The following is a 22,718-nucleotide window of genomic DNA, read 5'->3' as shown; positions in this document are numbered from 1 at the left end:
TTTACAAACTAAGTACACAATGCTATACAATTTTCAGATGGCCAAGTTGTGCGTTTAATTTGTTTTAATTATATTAAGGTCCAGTAATTTTACTGGACAGTCAAAGTGTCCCCAAAATGGCCAAATCTGATTTTGTAATACATTTATCTGAGAACACAACCTATTAACCTATTACTAATGTACTGTATATGTGCTTTTGGTTTATTTGGACATTTTAAATACATACACTTTTTATTCAGTGACAGCTGTTTATGAGTAAGTGCTGGACTCACCTGTTCATCCCCAATGTGTAGCGTACCTCCTGGCCCTGTAAACAGGACAAGTCTCTCACATAAACCATTGTCCAGGAAGTCAAGCAAGGCCTTCTGGTTCTCCTCTGCTCCAATGAATCGGTTCCACTTGTCTGTTTTGACTCGCAAAGCCGTAAATACCTGCTCCCTCACAAAGTCTACTCGCTCATCAGAGACTGCGTTCACCTTTAGCTGCCCAGATGGGAGCCGAACGCCTTCTTCTGCCATGCTGAGATACATAGAAAAAAAAAGAAATGACCAGGAAATCAGTCCAAATTCTTCTAATTGTCTTGTAAGTGGTTTTGCTTTAACCTAAATTAGTTTATAGCTGATTAGTTTATAGTTTAAACAAATATAATCCCTCTACACAGCTCAGTGTTCAGTGCAACATGATTGGTTGGATGTTTGTGGTCCACAGAATTTGATTGAGCCTTGGGAGCTACAAAGAGCAGAGTTTTGGTCTCTACCCATCTACAGTGCTTTAAAAATGATTTGCCCGCTTTTTTGGTTGCCTATTTTGCATATTTGTCTCACTGCATGATTGTAGATCATTAAATAAAACATATTATAGTAAAGGTAAACACAATTAAAAACAACACAATTTGTAAAACATGAATTCCTTTGTATGGGCGGCACGGTGGCACTGTGTAACACTGTCGCCTTACAGCAACACAAACTTGGGGTCGATTTCCCAGCCGGACAGCCAGGGTCCTTTCCGTCTGAAATTTGCATGTTCTTCTTGTGTCCGCATGAGTTTTCTACGGGTGCTCAGGTTTCCTCACACAAGTCCAAATACATGCAGTCAGACCAACTGCAGCTACTGAAATTTTCCTTAAGTGTGAGGGTGTGAGTGTTTGTATCTGGGGTGTGACCTGAAAAGGGTAGTGTATATATTATGCCTTGGAATTTTTTTTGTACACCACTTTGACACTTTGTAAGCTCTTTGCAGACCATGTTTTTTTGCTGTTAGATATTACTAAAACTGACGGCAGGTGTCACTGACAACTATTTAGGATAAGTTTGAATTTGACTGGTTCATTCTTAACACAGCCACACTGCACACTTATGCAGTTATCTTTTTTAATTTTTTCCCTCTAAACAATTTTAGTCTGTTTTTCAAATGAATTGTACAGATTATAGGTCACATTAAAGGTGGAAATAAATCTGGTATGATTCATCTTAATCTGGTCTGATTTTTTTTCTTTATATGTTAACTGTGTACAGTATATGTAATATATTTACTCAATTTTTGTATATTAATAATATATTCACTATTTAAGATAATTAATAGTATGGTATAATTGTTTGAGCTATATACATTTACCCGATTCATTTAGTCTACAGGAGTAATGGTGGTGTAACTCACAGGCCTATTTGTTGTAAAGTGAATCTGTTGTCTGTTCTGCATATTGTGGTAATACGTGTGGTGGTATTTTCCGAGATTTTCATTATAACCATATTTTAATTGTGAACATGTACCAGAAGAGCGAACAGCTGTGTTGTGACCCAAAGAAAACAAAGAGAGCAATGAACTTAAACATTTATTACATTATAATCACACTAGTCAATGTTAAAGTGCAACATTATAACCAGAATGCTACACCGATCAGCCATAACATTAAAAGCACCTCCTTGTTTCTACACTCGCTGTCCATTTTATCAGCTCCACTTACCATATAGAAGCACTTTGTAGTTCTACAATCATCTCAGCCCTGCAGTGACACTGACATGGTGGTGGTGTGTTAGTGTGTGTTGTGCTGGTATGAGTGGATCAGACACAGCAGCGCTGCTGGAGTTTTTAAATACCATGTCCACTCACTGTCCACTCTATTAGACACTCCTACCTGGTTTGTCCACCTTGTAGATGTAAAGTCAGAGACGATCGTTCATCTATTGCTGCTGTTTGAGTTGGTCATCTTCTAGACCTTCATCAGTGGATACAGGACACTGCCCACAGGGCGCTGTTGGCCGGATATTTTTTTGGTTGGTGGACTATTCTCAGTCCAGCAGGGACAGTGAGGTGTTTAAAAATTCCATTAGTGCTGCTGTGTCTTGTCCACTCGTACCAGCACAACACACACTAACACACCACCACCATGTCAGTGTCACTGCAGTGCTGAGAATCATCCACCACCCAAATAATACCTACTCTGTAGTGGCCCTGTGGGGGTCCTGACCATTAAAGAACAGCAGTAATTGTAGAACTATAAAGTGCTTCTATATGGTAAGTGAAGCCGATAAAATGGACAGTGAGTGTAGAAAAAAGGAGGTGGTTTTAATGTTATGGCTGATCGTTGTTTAAGTAAACATTTTAAAGCTTCAATTGCCAGTAAGTCTTCTACAAAGTACAAAGTCAAAAGTAAGAGCTGAATTTATGCACTAAAAGCATATTTTAAACAAACACTAAAACAAATGTGGTGTATTTCAATTAGCTTTATTAAATGTATATACACACTTGATCAAAAGCAGATGTGATGTAAATTATTTTAATGCTGGTTGGGCTGATAGATGGCCTCCAGTCTCTTCTTGTCTGTGATGCTGAAGCCAGAAGGCTGAACACGTTTTAAGAGAAAGCATGTCATCTAAGATTAGCATTAGCTTTTCTGAAACACAGATGAAACAAAGAAAATGTAATGGGTAGATTAATTTATGGGTTTCTGATCTTGTCATGGAATACTTCACAATAAAACATCCAGGTTCCAGACCAGTCTGCTAGCTAACATTAACCAACATTTTTCAGAAAATATTAAAAGAAATAATGATTGTCTTAACCCACAAGACAAATAATGATTGATTAATAAACTTTACTATACTTCTGTGTTTGAAGTTCCCCTCTAACTCAACACATTCACTCTCTATGGTTTGGAATCTCACTTAAAATGTCTTAAACTGTCTCTAGTCCACGTCACAGGGAACTACTGGGGTGATTGGAATGCACCTTACATCTGCATGAGAACAATCCACTGGATCCACTGAAAACCCTATGGAAGGAGACAATCCAGTCAAACTGTGGTCACGTTCTGCTGCAGTGGAACTCAGATTGTTCTCTAATGCAGTGATTGTTGTTCTTTAGCAAGCATCAGTTACTGGCTGTAACTTGTGACACAGATGCTTTAGGATCAGAGAGGTTAATCACATCAGTACCTCAACATTCACGTCATACTGAACCAGTTAATACTGTGTTTAACATTTAGTGTTTTTATATCATTTTCTTACCTGGGCAGCTGGTGTGTCCACTAAAAACCTATCCAGGTCCACTAAACATCTATCCAGATCCACTAAACATCTATCCAGATCCACTAAACATCTATCCAGATCCACTAAACATCTATCCAGGTCCACTAAAAACCTATCCAGGTCCACCAAACATCTATCCAGGTCCACTAAACATCTATCCAGGTCCACTAAACATCTATCCAGGTCCACTAAAAACCTATCCAGGTCCACTAAACATCTATCCAGGTCCACTAAACATCTATCCAGGTCCACCAAACATCTATCCAGGTCCACTAAACATCTATCCAGGTCCACTAAACATCTATCCAGGTCCACCAAACATCTATCCAGGTCCACTAAACATCTATCCAGGTCCACTAAACATCTATCCAGGTCCACCAAACATCTATCCAGGTCCACTAAACATCTATCCAGGTCCACTAAAAACCTATCCAGGTCCACTAAACATCTATCCAGGTCCACTAAACATCTATCCAGGTCCACTAAAAACCTATCCAGGTCCACTAAACATCTATCCAGGTCCACTAAACATCTATCCAGGTCCACCAAACATCTATCCAGGTCCACTAAAAACCTATCCAGGTCCACTAAACATCTATCCAGGTCCACTAAAAACCTATCCAGGTCCACTAAACATCTATCCAGGTCCACCAAACATCTATCCAGGTCCACTAAACATCTATCCAGGTCCACTAAACATCTATCCAGGTCCACCAAACATCTATCCAGGTCCACTAAAACCTATCCAGGTCCACTAAACATCTATCCAGGTCCACTAAAAACCTATACAGGTCAACTAAAACCTATCCAGGTCCACTAAAATTCTATCCAGGTCCAGTAAAAACCTATCCAGGTCCACTAAACATCTATCCAGGTCCACTAAACATCTATCCAGGTCCACTAAAAACCTATCCAGGTCCACTAAAATTCTATCCAGGTCCAGTAAGACCCTATCCAGGTCCACTAAAACCTATCCAGGTCCACTAAACATCTATCCAGGTCCACTAAACATCTATCCAGGTCCACTAAACATCTATCCAGGTCCACTAAAACCTATCCAGGTCCACTAAACATCTATCCAGGTCCACTAAACATCTATCCAGGTCCATTAAACATCTATCCAGGTCCACTAAACATCTATCCAGGTCCACTAAACATCTATCCAGATCCACTAAACATCTATCCAGGTCCACTAAAACATCTATCCAGATCCACTAAACATCTATCCAGGTCCACTAAATATCTATCCAGATCCACTAAACATCTATCCAGGTCCACTAAAAACCTATCCAGGTCCACTAAACATCTATCCAGGTCCACTAAAAACCTATCCAGGTCCACTAAACATCTATCCAGGTCCACTAAACATCTATCCAGATCCACTAAACATCTATCCAGGTCCACTAAAAACCTATCCAGGTCCACTAAACATCTATCCAGATCCACTAAACATCTATCCAGGTCCACTAAAAACCTATCCAGGTCCACTAAACATCTATCCAGGTCCACTAAAAACCTATCCAGGTCCACTAAACATCTATCCAGATCCACTAAACATCTATCCAGGTCCACTAAAAACCTATCCAGGTCCACTAAACATCTATCCAGGTCCACTAAACATCTATCCAGGTCCACTAAACATCTATCCAGGTCCACTAAACATCTATCCAGATCCACCAAACATCTATCCAGATCCACTAAACATCTATCCAGGTCCACTAAAAACCTATCCAGGTCCACTAAACACCAGGGCCAGTGATAGCTCAGTGGTTAAGGTACTGGACTAGTAAACAGAAGGTTGCCGGTTCAAGCCCCGCCACCACCAAGTTGCCACTGTTGGGTCCCTGAGCAAGGCCCTTAACCCTCAATTGCTCATCGTGTTCAGCTCATTGTGTAAGTCGCTTTGGATAAAAGCGTCTGCTAAATGCTGAAAATGTAAATGTAAATGTAAATGATCTATCCAGGTCCACTAAACATCTATCCAGATCCACTAAACATCTATCCAGGTCCACTAAACATCTATCCAGGTCCACTAAACATCTATCCAGGTCCACTAAACATCTATCCAGGTCCACTAAACATCTATCCAGGTCCACTAAAAACCTATCCAGATCCACTAAGCATTTATCCAGGTCCACTAAAACCTATCCAGGTCCACTAAACACCTATCCAGGTCCACTAAAAACCTATCCAGGTCCACTAAAACCTATCCAGGTCCACTAAACATCTATCCAGGTCCACTAAACATCTATCCAGGTCCACTAAACATCTATCCAGGTCCACTAAACATCTATCCAGGTCCACTAAACATCTATCCAGGTCCACTAAAACCTATCCAGGTCCACTAAACATCTATCCAGATCCACTAAACATCTATCCAGGTCCACTAAACATCTATCCAGGTCCACTAAACATCTATCCAGGTCCACTAAACATCTATCCAGGTCCACTAAAAACCTATCCAGATCCACTAAGCATTTATCCAGGTCCACTAAAACCTATCCAGGTCCACTAAACACCTATCCAGGTCCACTAAAAACCTATCCAGGTCCACTAAAACCTATCCAGGTCCACTAAAACCCCATCCAGGTCCAGTAAACATCTATCCAGATCCACTAAACATCTATCCAGGTCCACTAAAACCTATCCAGGTCCACTAAAACCTATCCAGGTCCACTAAACATCTATCCAGGTCCACTAAACATCTATCCAGGTCCACTAAACATCTATCCAGGTCCACTAAACATCTATCCAGGTCCACTAAAACCTATCCAGGTCCACTAAAACCTATCCAGGTCCACTAAACATCTATCCAGGTCGACTAAACATCTATCCAGGTCCACTAAAAACCTATCCAGGTCCAGTAAACATCTATCCAGATCCACTAAACATCTATCCAGGTCCACTAAAACCTATCCAGGTCCACTAAAACCTATCCACTAAAACCTATCCAGGTCCACTAAAACCTATCCAGGTCCACTAAACATCTATCCAGGTCGACTAAACATCTATCCAGGTCCACTAAAAACCTATCCAGGTCCACTAAAACCTATCCAGGTCCACTAAAAACCTATCCAGGTCCACTAAAATTCTATCCAGGTCCAGTAAAAACCTATCCAGGTCCACTAAAAACCTATCCAGGTCCACTAAACATCTATCCAGGTCCACTAAACATCTATCCAGGTCCACTAAAACCTATCCAGGTCCACTAAAACCTATCCAGGTCCACTAAAAACCTATCCAGGTCCACTAAAATTCTATCCAGGTCCAGTAAAACCTATCCAGGTCCACTAAACATCTATCCAGGTCGACTAAACATCTATCCAGGTCCACTAAAAACCTATCCAGGTCCACTAAAAACCTATCCAGGTCCACTAAAATTCTATCCAGGTCCAGTAAAAACACCTATCCAGGTCCACTAAAACCTATCCAGGTCCACTAAAACCTATCCAGGTCCACTAAAACCTATCCAGGTCCACTAAACATCTATCCAGGTCGACTAAACATCTATCCAGGTCCACTAAAAACCTATCCAGGTCCACTAAAACCTATCCAGGTCCACTAAAAAACCTATCCAGGTCCACTAAAATTCTATCCAGGTCCAGTAAAAACCTATCCAGGTCCACTAAAAACCTATCCAGGTCCACTAAACATCTATCCAGGTCCACTAAACATCTATCCAGGTCCACTAAACATCTATCCAGGTCCACTAAAAACCTATCCAGGTCCACTAAAATTCTATCCAGGTCCAGTAAAACCCTATCCAGGTCCACTAAAACCTATCCAGGTCCACTAAACATCTATCCAGGTCCACTAAACATCTATCCAGGTCCACTAAACATCTATCCAGATCCACTAAACATCTATCCAGGTCCACTAAACATCTATCCAGGTCCACTAAAACCTATCCAGGTCCACTAAACATCTATCCAGGTCCACTAAACATGTATCCAGGTCCACTAAACATCTATACAGGTCCACTAAACATCTATCCAGGTCCACTAAAACCTATCCAGGTCCACTAAACATCTATCCAGGTCCACTAAACATCTATCCAGGTCCACTAAACATCTATCCAGGTCTACTAAAACCTATCCAGGTCCACTAAACATCTATCCAGGTCCACTAAAATCTATCCAGGTCCACTAAACATCTATCCAGGTCCACTAAACATCTATCCAGATCCACTAAACATCTATCCAGGTCTACTAAAACCTATCCAGGTCCACTAAACATCTATCCAGGTCCACTAAAACCTATCCAGGTCCACTAAACATCTATCCAGGTCCACTAAACATCTATCCAGGTCCACTAAACATCTATCCAGATCCACTAAACATCTATCCAGGTCTACTAAAACCTATCCAGGTCCACTAAACATCTATCCAGGTCCACTAAACATCTATACAATCACCCAGTTCTAGAGAGCTGAGCTGAATTGAAGAATGGTTGAATAAAGACATTTAACCAATTACAAGAATGCAACACAATCAAGCAACAATCTGATTTAACACAGACAAGCACTAATCCAGGCTAACGCTGACAAGCTACATGCGGGTCTAACACTTAAAAGCAACAACCTAATCTAAAGCTAACAAGCAACAATCTAATCTAAAGCTAACAAGCAACAATCTAATCTAAAGCTAACAAGCAACAACCTAATCTAAATCTAACAAGCAAAAATCTAATCTAAAGCTAACAAGCAACAACCTAATCTAAATCTAACAAGCAACAACCTAATCTAAATCTAACAAGCAACAACCTAATCTAAATCTAACAAGGAACAATCTAATCTAAAGCTAACAAGCCACAATCTAATCTAAAGCTAACAAGCAACAACCTAATCTAAATCTAACAAGCAAAAATCTAATCTAAAGCTAACAAGCAACAACCTAATCTAAATCTAACAAGCAACAACCTAATCTAAATCTAACAAGCAACAATCTAATCTAAAGCTAACAAGCAACAATCTAATCTAAAGCTAACAAGCAATAATCTAATCTAAATCTAACAAGCAACAATCTGATTTAACACAGACAAGCACTAATCCAGGCTAACGCTGACAAGCTACATGCGGGTCTAAATCTAAAATGCAAGAACCTAATCTAAGGCTAACAAGCAACAATCTAATCTAAAGCTAACAAGCAACAACCTAATCTAAATCTAACAAGCAAAAATCTAATCTAAAGCTAACAAGCAACAACCTAATCTAAATCTAACAAGCAACAATCAAATCTAAAACTAACAAGCAACAATCTAATCTAAATCTAACAAGCAACAATCTAATCTAAAGCTAACAAGCAACAACCTAATCTAAATCTAACAAGCAACAACCTAATCTAAATCTAACAGGCAACAATCTAATCTAAAGCTAACAAGCAAAAATCTAATCTAAAGCTAACAAGCAACAATCTAATCTAAAGCTAACAAGCAACAATCTAATCTAACAAGCAAGAACCTAATCTAAATCTAACAAGGAACAATCTAATCTAACAAGCAAGAACCTAACCTAAATCTAACAAACAACAATCTAATCTAAATCTAACAAGCAACAATCTAATCTAACAAGCAACAATCTAATCTAAATCTAACAGGCAGCAATCTAATGTAAATCTAACAATTAACAATCTAATCTAAATCGAACAAGCAACAACCTAATCTAAATCTAACAAGCAACAATCTAATCTAAATCTAACAAGCAACAACCTAATCTAAATCTAACAAGCAACAATCTAATCTAAATCTAACAGGCAGCAATCTAATATAAATCTAACAATTAACAATCTAATCTAAATCTAAAAAGCAACAATCTAATCTAAATCTTACAAGCAACAACCTCATCTAAATCTAACAAGCAACAATCTAATCTAAATCTATCAAGTAACAACCTAATCTAAATCTAACAAGCAACATGCCGGTCTAACGCCAACAGGCAACATGCCGGTCTAACGCAAACAGGCAACATGCCGGTCTAACGCTAACAGACAACATACCGGTCTAACGCTAACAGACAACATGCCAGTCTAACGCTAACAGACAACATGCCGGTCTAACGCTAACAGGCAACATGCCGGTCTAACGCTAACAGACAACATGCCGGTCTAACGCTAACACACAACATGCCGGTCTAACGCTAACAAGCAACATGCCGGTCTAGACCGCTTGCGTTTGACCGGCCTCTCACCTGCTTGCGCTTGACCTGCAAATTGCCAGCCTGCGTTTGACCGGCCTGCCGCCCGTTTGCGTTTGACCGGCCTGTCGCCAGTTTGCGTTTGACCGGCCTGCCGCCCGTTTGCGTTTGACCGGCCTGCCGCCCGTTTGCGTTTGACCGGCCTGTCGTCCGCTTGCGTTTGACCGGCCTGTCGCCCGCTTGCGTTTGACCGGCCTGTCGCCCGTTTGCGTTTGACCGGCCTGCCGCCCGTTTGCGTTTGACCGGCCTGCCGCCCGTTTGCGTTTGACCGGCCTGCCGCCCGCTTGCGTTTGACCGGCCTGCCGTCCGCTTGCGTTTGACCGGCCTGCCGCCCGTTTGCGTTTGACCGGCCTGTCGCCCGTTTGCGTTTGACCGGCCTGTCGCCCGTTTGCGTTTGACCGGACTGTCGCCCAGTCTAACGCTAACAAGCAACATTCCGGTCTAACGCTAACAGACAACATGCCGGTCTAACGCTAACAAGCAACATGCCGGTCTAACGCTAACAGACAACATGCCGGTCTAACGCTAACAAGCAACATGCCGGTCTAACGCAAACAGGCAACATGCCGGTCTAACGCTAACAGACAACATGCCGGTCTAACGCTAACAGGCAACATGCCGGTCTAACGCTAACAGGCAACATGCCGGTCTAACGCTAACAGACAACATGCCGGTCTAACGCTAACAGGCAACATGCCGGTCTAACGCTAACAGGCAACATGCCGGTCTAACGCAAACAGGCAACATGCCGGTCTAACGCAAACAGGCAACATGCCGGTCTAACGCTAACAGACAACATGCCGGTCTAACGCTAACAGACAACATGCCGGTCTAACGCTAACAGGCAACATGCCGGTCTAACGCTAACAGGCAACATGCCGGTCTAACGCTAACAGACAACATGCCGATCTAACGCTAACAGGCAACATGCCGGTCTAACGCCAACAGGCAACATGCCGGTCTAACGCAAACAGGCAACATGCCGGTCTAACGCTAACAGGCAACATGCCGGTCTAACGCAAACAGGCAACATGCCGGTCTAACGCTAACAGACAACATGCCGGTCTAACGCTAACAGACAACATGCCGGTCTAACGCTAACAGGCAACATGACGGTCTAACGCTAACAGGCAACATGCCGGTCTAACGCTAACAGGCAACATGCCGATCTAACGCTAACAGGCAACATGCCGGTCTAACGCCAACAGACATCATGCCGGTCTAACGCTAACAGACAACATGCCGGTCTAACGCTAACAGGCAACATGCCGGTCTAACGCTAACAGGCAACATGCCGGTCTAACGCTAACAGACAACATGCCGATCTAACGCTAACAGGCAACATGCCGGTCTAGACCGCTTGCGTTTGACCGGCCTCTCACCTGCTTGCGCTTGACCTGCATATTGCCAGCCTGCGTTTGACCGGCCTGCCGCCCGTTTGCGTTTGACCGGCCTGCCGCCCGTTTGCGTTTGACCGGCCTGCCGCCCGCTTGCGTTTGACCGGCCTGCCGCCCGCTTGCGTTTGACCGGCCTGCCGCCCGCTTGCGTTTGACCGGCCTGCCGCCCGCTTGCGTTTGACCGGCCTGTCGTCCGCTTGCGTTTGACCGGCCAGTCGCCCGTTTGCGTTTGACCGGCCTGCCGCCCGTTTGCGTTTGACCGGCCTGTCGCCCGTTTGCGTTTGACCGGACTGTCGCCCGTTTGCGTTTGACAGGACTGTCGCCCAGTCTAACGCTAACAAGCAACATGCCGGTCTAACGCTAACAGACAACATGCCGGTCTAACGCTAACATGCAACATGCCGGTCTAACGCTAACAGACAACATGCCGGTCTAACGCTAACAAGCAACATGCCGGTCTAACGCTAACAGGCAACATGCCGGTCTAACGCTAACAGACAACATGCCGGTCTAACGCAAACAGGCAACATGCCGGTCTAACGCTAACAGACAACATGCCGGTCTAACGCTAACAGGCAACATGCCGGTCTAACGCTAACAGGCAACATGCCGGTCTAACGCTAACAGACAACATGCCGGTCTAACGCTAACAGGCAACATGCCGGTCTAACGCTAACAGGCAACATGCCGGTCTAACGCAAACAGGCAACATGCCGGTCTAACGCTAACAGACAACATGCCGGTCTAACGCTAACAGACAACATGCCGGTCTAACGCTAACAGGCAACATGCCGGTCTAACGCTAACAGGCAACATGCCGGTCTAACGCTAACAGACAACATGCCGATCTAACGCCAACAGGCAACATGCCGGTCTAACGCCAACAGGCAACATGCCGGTCTAACGCTAACAGACAACATGCCGGTCTGACGCTAACAGGCAACATGCCGGTCTGACGCAAACAGGCAACATGCCGGTCTAACGCTAACAGACAACATGCCGGTCTAACGCTAACAGACAACATGCCGGTTTGACCGGCCTGTCGCCCGTTTGCGTTTGACCGGCCTGCCGCCCGTTTGCGTTTGACCGGCCTGCCGCCCGTTTGCGTTTGACCGGCCTGCCGCCCGTTTGCGTTTGACCGGCCTGCCGCCCGCTTGCGTTTGACCGGCCTGCCGTCCGCTTGCGTTTGACCGGCCTGCCGTCCGCTTGCGTTTGACCGGCCAGTCGCCCGCTTGCGTTTGACCGGCCTGCCGCCCGTTTGCGTTTGACCGGCCTGCCGTCCGCTTGCGTTTGACCGGCCTGCCGTCCGCTTGCGTTTGACCGGCCAGTCGCCCGCTTGCGTTTGACCGGCCTGCCGCCCGTTTGCGTTTGACCGGCCTGTCGCCCGTTTGCGTTTGACCGGCCTGTCGCCCGTTTGCGTTTGACCGGCCTGTCGCCCGTTTGCGTTTGACTAACAGGCAACATGCCGGTCTAACGCAAACAGGCAACATGCCGGTCTAACGCTAACAGACAACATGCCGGTCTAACGCTAACAGACAACATGCCGGTCTAACGCTAACAGGCAACATGCCGGTCTAACACTAACAGGCAACATGCCGGTCTAACGCTAACAGACAACATACCGGTCTAACGCTAACAGACAACATGCCAGTCTAACGCTAACAGACAACATGCCGGTCTAACGCTAACAGACAACATGCCGGTCTAACGCTAACAAGCAACATGCCGGTCTAACGCTAACAGACAACGTGCCGGTCTAACGCTAACAAGCAACATGCCGGTCTAACGCCAATGAGCTATGTGCTGCTCTAACACTAACAACTAACAAGTCAGTCTAGTACTAACAAGCATATTTTTACATGTTGGTGTATCACTTCATATTTTATGTTTGAAATATATATATTGTACGTACATTCATTAAAACATTAATACTACTAACTCAATAAATAATAGATTTTAGTAAGTGCCAACAAGGCAACAGACTTTCATTTTTGCAGTACTTACAGTGTTCCATTGCATAGCATCATCCTAATTGATACTGTCTCGCCTAGCCTGTCCCACATCATAATTCAGGGTGCAAATGCCTAGTCCTAAAACACCACTTTTTTACTATACGCACTGCCCAACACCATCAGCACCACCTACACCAAGTATCCAATCCATTAGTTCACCCAGTCCATCATTCTCGTCTCAGTAACACTAAGGGGGGAACATAAATTAAAAAAATTTAATTTGAGGCCGCTCAGGTGGCGCAGCGGTAAAAACACACGCTGAAACCAGAGCAGGGATCTCAAATACATCGTATCGAATCTCAGCTCTGCCTGCCGGCTAAGGCTGAGCGGCCACATGAACAACAATTGGCCTGTGGTTTAATATGGGCGGGACTAAGCCGGATGGGGTCTCTCTCCCATGACTGGTGCAATTACGACCTCTGCTGGCTGATTGATGGCGCCTGCACAGAGATGAGAAAAGAGTGCTCTCAGGGTGTGTCTCTCCGTACACAACGCTGAGCTGCACTGCACTCGTCAAAGTGTAGGTGGTAAGATGCATATGGCATGCTGCCCACGTGTCAGAAGGGGCGTGGGTTAGCTTCGTTCTCCTCAATCAGAGCAGTGATCGGCATTGGTGGAGAGGAAGCATGATGCAATTGGGCAGTTGGACGCGCTAAAAGGGAGAAAAAGGGGAGAAAATGCATGAAGAAAAAATTTTTTATTTGAAATAACACTTAGATAATAGATAATAATCTTACTTAAAATATCAAATATTAAAAAGAAGAATGCCTTATTTGTCATATATACATGTGTACAGTACAATTTAATTCTTTTTCCAAGTGTCCCAGCTTGTTTGGAAGCTGGGGTCAGAGCGCAGGGTCTTGCTCAAGGGCCCAACAGTGGCTGCATGGCAGAGATGGGATTCAAACTCTCAACCTTTCAGTTGATAGCCCAAAGCTCTAAGTACTAAGCAGTGGCGGATGCTGGTCTTTCAAAGAGGGGAAGCTCATTGTCGGCTTACACCATAAAATTTGTCAATTTATTTATATATAAATGTATAAATTCTCCCCTTTGTTAGTTTTCAAGAAAATGGCATGAAATGGGTTGCAGTTTGTCTTCCGACTTCACTCGCAAAATCTGCGATGGTACTGAAGCTCCCAGCAACAGCTGTCAATCAAAACGGAATTCAGCCTTTCGACTGATCCTCCAATCATCTTGCAGAGGCTCAGCGTCCAGACCCGCCCACAGCCCCATTCACCCCCAGAGACGCTCAGCGTCAAAATCGTGGCATTTATCCAATGACCGGCGAGTTTCGAAGTCCCGCCCATGCAGCCCCATAGAAGCAAAGAGACGCTCAGCGTCTGCGGGTAAATGCATTGACGCTCCGGGAATGTATAAGTTAAGTTAACAAAATCGAGTCGATTTGTGATAAGTAGCTGATTCTGAACGAACTCGTCTTCAAGATGAACGTGTTCTAACGCATTTGTAGTCAATGAAATGTTAACACAACTGTACATATTTGACCATTTAATTTTTGACATTTTAGGGGAAGCTGAGCTTCCCTTGCAGTCTTAGAGAAATCGCCACTGCTACTAAGCTAACACTGTCCCATAAATTTTACTTTTGAGTGTTACAGTCTTATGCAAAAGTTTGGGAAATTTCCTGATTCAATTCCATGTTTTGTTTATTTTTTAAGTATTTATTCATTTTATAGCCGCTCGGGTGGCGCAGCGGTAAAAACACGCGCTGCAACTGGAGCTGGATCTCGAGTACTTCGTATCGAATCCAGCTCTGCCTTACCGACCAAGGCTGAGCGGCTATACGAACAACGATTGGCCTGTTGTTCAGATGGGCGGGACTAAGGTCGGAAGTGGATCTCTTTCTGTCAGAATGGTGCAGTTACAACCTCTGCTGGCTGATTAAAGGCGCTTACATGGAGATGAGGAAGGAGTGCTCTTAGGGTGTGTCTCTCCGCACGCAACGCTAGGTGGCGCCACACTCGTCAATGTGTGGGTGGCAAGGTGCATACGGCTTGCTGCTCACGTGTCGGAGGGGATGTGGGTTAGCTTCGATCTCCTCGGTCAGGGCAGAGATCGGCAATGGCAGAGAGAATGCGTGATGCAAATTGGCCAATTGGACGCGCTAAAGGGGAGAAAAAGGGGAAAAAATATATAAAATATTAAAAAGAATTATGCCTTTATTTGTCATATATACAGGTGTACAGTACAATTAAATTCTTTTTCCACGTATCCCAGCTTGTTTGGAAGCTGGGGTCAGCGCGCAGGGTCAGCCATTGTACAGCGCCCCTGAAGCAGAGAGGGTTAAGGGCCTTGCTCAAGGGCCCAACAGTGGCTGCATGGCAGAGCTGGAATTCAAACTCTCAACTTTTCAGCCCTACTCACTGTCCCATAAATGTCCCATATTAATTAGTAATACTAAAGTTACTTTTACAGTCTTATGCAAAAGTTTGGGAAATTTCCTGATTCAATTCCATGTTTTGTTTATTTTTAAAGTATTTATTTATTTATTAGGATTTTAACGTCATGTTTTACACTTTGGTTACATTCATGACAGGAACGGTAGTTACTCATTACACAAGTTTAATGTCAAACACAGTCATGGACAATTTTGTATCACCAGTTCACCTCACTTGCACCTCTTTTGACTGTGGGAGGAAACCGGAGCTCCCGAAGGAAACCCAGGCAGACACAGGGAGAACATGCAAACTCCACAAGGAAAGGACCCAGACCGCCCCCACCTGGGGACAGGTGAGGACCTAATGAGTGAGTCACCTCAGTCTTGCGAACACACGGTGACAAAGCTGCACACCAAAATAACCCACATTTTCCAGTCGGTCCGTCTTAAGGGGTTTTTAGACTGAAAACTGCATAAATAAAATGTTGAATTCTATTGAATATCGACTGTTTCCTCTTAATGCCCACAATGCACATTTGGGCAGAAAGTAATTGGCCCCTCTAACATAGCCTCTGGCCCCTGCCTGGCCTTCCAACCTCACATGGTCTAGAACCACCACTGCCTGGGGATCAAACCCAGGACCTTCTTGCTGTGAGGAGACAGTGCTACTCACTGAGCCATCGTGCTGCCCTATTTTTTAGGTAGTTGAGATTAATCTTGTTCATTTTTAATTACAAATAAAATATGGAATTTGACTAGGGTTGTACAAACTTGGAATAATATAAAATAATTGATCATATTTAATGCAATATTAATCGTTTATAATGAAATATGAGTCATTCTATAATTTGGGGTACATTCCATGTCCAATGATAATAATTATATTTATTTTTATTTTTAAACTATTTTCTTTAAAAATGTCCTATTTTACCTATTAATGGAAAACATGTTGTAATATCACAAAAACATTATGTGCATCCTATGCTTCATTTAGCTTGAAATTTGTCATGATGTTCCTAAATGAACAGTTTTTGCTGTGTCCATTTTTTAAGTTGAGGGTGCCTTAGTTTCAAAATAATGAATAAAATCATTAAAGGCAACATCATCTATTTTTTTATTTATTTCAAAAGTTTAAATACTAAAGAAAAATAATATTTTTTAAACTGAGTTCCTCTTTTAAATAATTTAAATATCTTTATTTATTAATGTCCGCAAAAATTCTGTCAACTATGTTACTAACAGAACTCCACTCAGCAACTCAAAAATGGTTTGTTCTAAAACTATGTGACCAGCATTACATGATATCATTTTTCTCTGTGAAGGGTATTGAACACACTGTGGTGAATGTCCTCTTATTTTTTAAAATATTTTATCTATAATAGAACATTGTCAATGAGTATATTAATTGACCGTCAACTATGTTACATACATTGTTATAGTTACAATTAGTTTTATAATTTTAATTCAAATGTATGTTCAAATTAGACATTATTCTGTTCAAGAAATGACATGTGGTCAGCCAGGCAAGTCCTACCACTGAAGTTATGGGTCAAAATAGGGAAATTGTTACCCGCCAACTAAGTTACCTAGTAGTCTACATCTACTGTCCCTTTAAATTAAAAATAAAAATAAATAATGTTTAAGCTTTGCAAATAGTGGATATGTTACACTAAAGGAATATATTAACTTGAACCACTGATTGTTCTATTGAGAGAGAACATTGTTTTTGTACTTTTTTGGTGATGTGAAATGTACCCCAAATTATAGAATGACCCATATACAAATCTAGGCTGCGGCTGAAGCGCTAGCTGGCGTCAGGTGCAGACTGGACGTCGAGTTAAGTTCATCCGCGGCACCCAGGCAAATCCGGATCAAACCAGTAGAGACTCGCGGTTGTAGTGGCGGATTCGGGCACCACCGTCAGTGGGCGCAGTGCGAGAATCGTCTCTCAACGACAACAAACCTCAGAAAAGAGAAGCAGTTTGAAGAAAGCGCGGAGAAACATGGAGAGCAGCTTATCTGTACGAGAGCTGAACCGCGACTGCACTCGAGCCTGCTGCTCTTCAGGAGCCGACGTGGAACATTCGAACTGTCGAGCTGACTCCGTCATAATAGAATTAGGACGTCGCTTTAGTGGCTTTTTCAACCAATCATGTCCTCCGCAGCCCCTGCAGCCTAGTGTATATATAGACCCCAGCTGGGTGTTTTGTATTCTTGACTCCACATGTGACTCATTTGCAAGTTTTTATTTTCTAATTTCACATTAAATCTGAATCGGTTGAATATTAAACATCTGTATTAATGAATAATTAAGTTAATATGTGCTATTGTAACTTTATTTTTTATATAAGTGGTGTTTTTACATACTTTTTTCTTCTTTTTATATATATATACTGTATATATATATATATATATTTCCCCTCTTTTTTTCCCCAATTTTTATCCCCCGGTCTACATGTTACAGAGGGCTCATGCTCATCTGGACAGTGTGGACGCTACTGTGAGGATTATGTTTTTCGACTTTTCATGTGCCTTCAATACTATTCAACCTGCACTGCTAGGTGAAAAGATGTTGAAGATGAATGTGGAACCAGCTCTAGTCTCCTGGGTTTTGGACTATCTATCTTCTAGACCACAGTTTGTGCGACTTAAAAACTGTGTCTCTGTTAAAACCTTGAGCAGTATGGGGGCCCCACAAGGAACAGTCCTGTCGCCTTTCCTGTTTACGCTGTATACATCGGACTTTCAATATAACTCAGACAACTGTTTTCTCCAGAAGTTTTCAGACGATTCAGCAGTCGTGGGTTGTATTAAGGCAGGATGTGAGCAGGAATACAGGGGCACGGTTAAAGACTTTTTGGACTGGTGTAGCAACAACCACCTACAACTAAACATCACAAAAACCAAAGAAATGGTGGTGGACTTTAGAAGGAGGAGGAGGGATCCTGAGCCAGTTACTATCCTAGGAACTGAGGTGGAACTTGTACCCAGCTACAGGTACCTTGGAGTTCAGCTGGACAACAAGCTGGTCTGGTCTACACACATGGAGACGGTGTACAAAAAGGGGCAGAGCAGACTGTACTTCTTAAGAAGGCTGAAATCTTTTAACATCAGCAGGCCCCTTTTGTGCACCTTTTATCAGTCGGTGGTGGCCAGTGCTCTTTTCTTTGGAGTGGTTTGCTGGGGTGAGAGTGCTAGAACAATGGACACAAACCGAATAAACAAACAGATCAAAAAGGCCAGCTCCATAGTGGGGTCTGAACAGGACTCAGTTCAGCAGGTAGCAGAGTTAAGAATGCTCACAAAGCTTAACTCAATTATCAAAAACCATTCACACCCACTTCACTCCCTGGAGGTGTTTCGACAGAGCACCTTCAGTCACAGACTGATTCCTCCTAAATGCAGGACTGAACGTTACAGAAAATCCTTTCTTATAACTGCTATCAGACTGTTTAACAGTTCACAATAATTCAAATAAATCATTTATAAGAAATACTTACTTCTGTATGCTATGCATGCACCATAAAAAGTTTACATGTATATAGTACCATACTGTACATTTTTATCTTATTGCTTGTTTTTGCACTGTAAGTTAATGTTGTATGTATACAAGAAGTTGTTGTTGACTGTTGTCTGAGCTGCTGTAACAAAGAAATTTCCTGCAAAGGATCAATAAAGAATCTATCTATCTAGTCGTGTCCAATTACCCTTAATGCATCCTCTATACTGATTCGACCCTTCACCGCTGACTGAGGACGCCTCTCAACTGATATGCGCCCCTCCGGTACGCACAGTCAGTACAGACTGCATTTTTCACCCGCACGAGTCGAGTTCATACACTTGACGGGCACTGTGCACGGAGGGCCACACCCCCATCAGCATTATTCCTCAGCCCTGTGCAGGCGCCATCAGTCAGCCAGCAGGGGCCGCGGTCGCACCAGTTATGAGGACCTATGATCCGACTATTTACCGTTAACCCTGAACAACAGCCAATCGTTGTTCATACTGCCGCCCAGCCAAGTCGGAAAGGCAGCGCTGAGGTTCAATACGATGTATTCGAAACCCCAACTCTGGTGAGCTAGCGTACTTTATCGCTGCGTCTGAGCGGCGTGTTTTTACATACTTGAGCCAACACAAAATGTCTGTGCATGTCTCTGGCCCCCTGCAACTATACACACTTTACACACTTTGACACTACAGCGGCAAAACATAACCAAACCTTTATATCCATACACACTACAGAGTCCCCTTGCTTTAGTATATAAAATGAATTAAATCAAGTCCTAAACACCTCAGACCTTCTGCAAGTCGCCGGCCAAGCAATTGCACTGGAAACTTACACAATTTGTGTACATGCTTTTTTCTGATTCAAAAGGTTAATTTTTTAAAGCCAGTAAATTAATAAACAGCTAAATGCATTTAAAATGAAATAAAAACATCTTAATAAAGCCATGAATCATTTAGCATCATTTAGGATCTTCAGCCAGGCATCCACTTTAACTTTTGTTTATAGTACCAAAATAAAATTATGTTGGTTAAACAAAGCATTAAATCATTTTACTTTGTACTTTAATAAGTTCAATTTGAATTTAGTAAAATGCACAAATAAGATCCATGTTTTACTGCATTTTACAAAATAGGTTTGTACAATACTAAATACAGTATATTTGACAGTGTATTTCATACTCACTGTTGAATATTTTTACTGTTTTCTATCCTGCTACTTGCCATTAAACCGAGTTTTATTTGTAACATACATATTAATAAAATGATCCTAAATCAGTCCTAAACATCTCAGACAGACCTGCTGCAAGTTTCCAGCCAAGCCATTGCAATGGAAACCTATATGATTTGTGTACATGCTTATTTCTAATTTAAAAGGTTAATTTCTAAAGCCAGAAAATTATATGAATAAACAGCTAAATGCATTTGAAATCAAATAAAAACATCTTTATAAAGACATTATTGAAGAAAATTATTAAATGACAAATGCAAAACTGAGCAGTAGATGGTGGAAAAGGGCTGTAAATAACAAAGAATAAAACATTACACCATAACAAAATAGATACCTGTGTGGAATAAGCAAATCTTAAATTGAGTCTTGACTGGTACCCTGACTGGTGCTTACTCAAATGCAGATTCTAAACCTGATGTCTGTGAGCCATTTGTGGCTTTGACAAGTGGAGGTGTGGCCTGTAATTCTATCCCAATGGCCTATTATTCCTTTAAAAATAATTCATTCTAGGCCCAGGTAATAAAATGACTGCTCTAATAGATTAAATAACAAAAAGTGCTTAACAAAAAAAAGTTGGGTCCCATGTACCTTTCCAAGACACCAGAAATTTGTAAATTGTATTGTAGTTATCTGGGTAAATCTTTATGCATCTTAACACTGTGCAAAGGTGTTCGTAAATAAATATATTTGTGTTTTTCATATTCAGCTAGTTTCTGGGGCAAATTATATTACTTTCTGTTGCAATATTAGTGGTGGCTTTTTACAGAAACCTGGATTGTAGTAGCATGCCTTTTCATGTATCAATCATTAATGTAACAGTCTGCATTTATCTGATCAGGCAGACAAAAGTGATCATACCATTAATACCAATGCATAAAAATTGTTCACATAGAGACAAAACAAACAATTCTGCACATATACAGAATGTGCTGAAATGTAGAGCAATTGAATACAGTGAGCAAAATTATGGTCAAATTAAGGTTACATACAGTAGTGTTCAAAAAAATAGCAGTGATTTTAAAAAAGTGAATAAAGCACAAAATCATTATAATAACTTTTATTTCCATAAATGCAAATGCACTGAAAATACTACACTTTCAATTCTAAATCAAAACATTAACAACATTTAGCCAGTTTGTGTTAATCCTTTACAGAAAGTTAAGACAAATTAATATTAGGCTGTTCAAAAAAATAGCAGTGCCAGCATTTTTCTTTAAAAACTCAAAAAATTTATCTATAAACTGAAAATGTTTGAGGTTTCACTTTACTTTAAATTACTGAACTCATATTTAGTGGCATAACAATTGTTTCCAAGATCTGTGTTGCATGGAGTCGACCAACTTCTGGCACCTCTGAACAGGTATTCCAGTCCAGGATGATTAGACTACATTCCACAGTTCTTCTGCAATTTTGGGTTTTGCCTCAAAAGAACGCATTTCAGATATCAGAACACAAGTTCTCTATGGGACTGAAGTCAGGGGATTGGGCTGGCCACTCTATTACCTCAATCTTGTTTGTCTGTAACCAAGATGTTTTGGGTCATTGTCATGTTGAAACACCCATTTTAAGGACATTTCTTCTTTGACATAGGGCAACATGATCTCCTCAAGTATTCCGATATATTTAAACTGATCCATGATCCCTCGTATGTGATAAATAGATGTAACACCATGGTATGAAAAACATCCTCATATCATAGTTTTGTACCACCATGCTTTACTGTCTTCACAGTGTACTTTGGCTTGAATTCAGTGCTCGAGGGTCGTCTGACATACTGTCTACGGCCACTTGACCCAAAAAGAACAATTTTGCTTTCACCAGTCCACAAAATGTTGAGCCATTTCTCTTTGGACCAGTCAATGGGTTCTTTGGGAAATTTGAACCCATTCAGGAAACGTCTTTTTCTTAACAACGGGACTTTGCAAGGAGTTCTTGCTGGTAAATTGGCTTCACTTAATCATCTTCTGTACTCACTGGTAACTTCAGATGTTCCTTGATCTTTCTGGAGGTGATCACTGGCTGAACCTTTGCCATTCTGGCTATTCTTTGATCCATTCAAACAGTAGTTCCACGCTTTCTTCTGCATCTTTCAGGTTTTGGTTGTCACTTTAAGGCATTTGAGATCATTTTAGCTGAGCAGCCTATACTTTGCTGCACTTCTCTGTATGTTTTTTCCCTCTAAAATCAACTTTTTAATCAAAGTACGCTGTTCATCAGAACAATGTCTGGAACAACCCATTTTACCCAGTATTTCAGAAGGAAATGTGCTATGACCAACCTGTGCAACATTTGCAACCCTCCTACCTTAAATAAGGGCCAAAATTGACACCCGTTCTTCTGCAGAATTAATGAATTCACCAATTAAACTCCTCACTGCTATTATTTTGAACAACCCCCTTTCAATCAATGCTTCGATTACTCAGAATGAGCGGCATGCATGTCCAAATTGTTGGGTTTGTTTTG

The 22,718-nt window shown here is 42.1% G+C and overlaps 1 long non-coding RNA gene across 5 annotated transcripts; it reads right to left on the bottom strand.

Moving 5' to 3' along the window:
- Positions 1-2,708: 2,708 nt before the first annotated feature.
- On the bottom strand, positions 2,709-17,609 carry LOC134317060 (uncharacterized). Of its 5 annotated transcripts, none has more exons than XR_010013169.1 (5): positions 17,484-17,609; positions 15,039-15,247; positions 13,119-13,778; positions 3,165-3,401; positions 2,709-2,893 (listed from the first exon to the last, which is right to left on the bottom strand). It is a non-coding gene; the product is annotated as an uncharacterized LOC134317060 (long non-coding RNA). The 5 variants fall into 5 exon arrangements; XR_010013168.1 differs by lacking the exon at positions 17,484-17,609 and adding an exon at positions 17,276-17,477; XR_010013172.1 differs by lacking the exon at positions 17,484-17,609 and adding an exon at positions 17,276-17,477 and having other exon boundaries at positions 3,234-3,401.
- Positions 17,610-22,718: the final 5,109 nt, after the last annotated feature.

The sequence above is a fragment of the Trichomycterus rosablanca genome, chromosome 6 (assembly GCF_030014385.1).
Source record: "Trichomycterus rosablanca isolate fTriRos1 chromosome 6, fTriRos1.hap1, whole genome shotgun sequence".
In the NCBI taxonomy this organism is placed as follows: domain Eukaryota; kingdom Metazoa; phylum Chordata; class Actinopteri; order Siluriformes; family Trichomycteridae; genus Trichomycterus; species Trichomycterus rosablanca.
The sequence above is the reverse complement of the archived record's forward strand: the minus strand, read 5'-3'. Positions and strand labels throughout refer to the sequence as shown.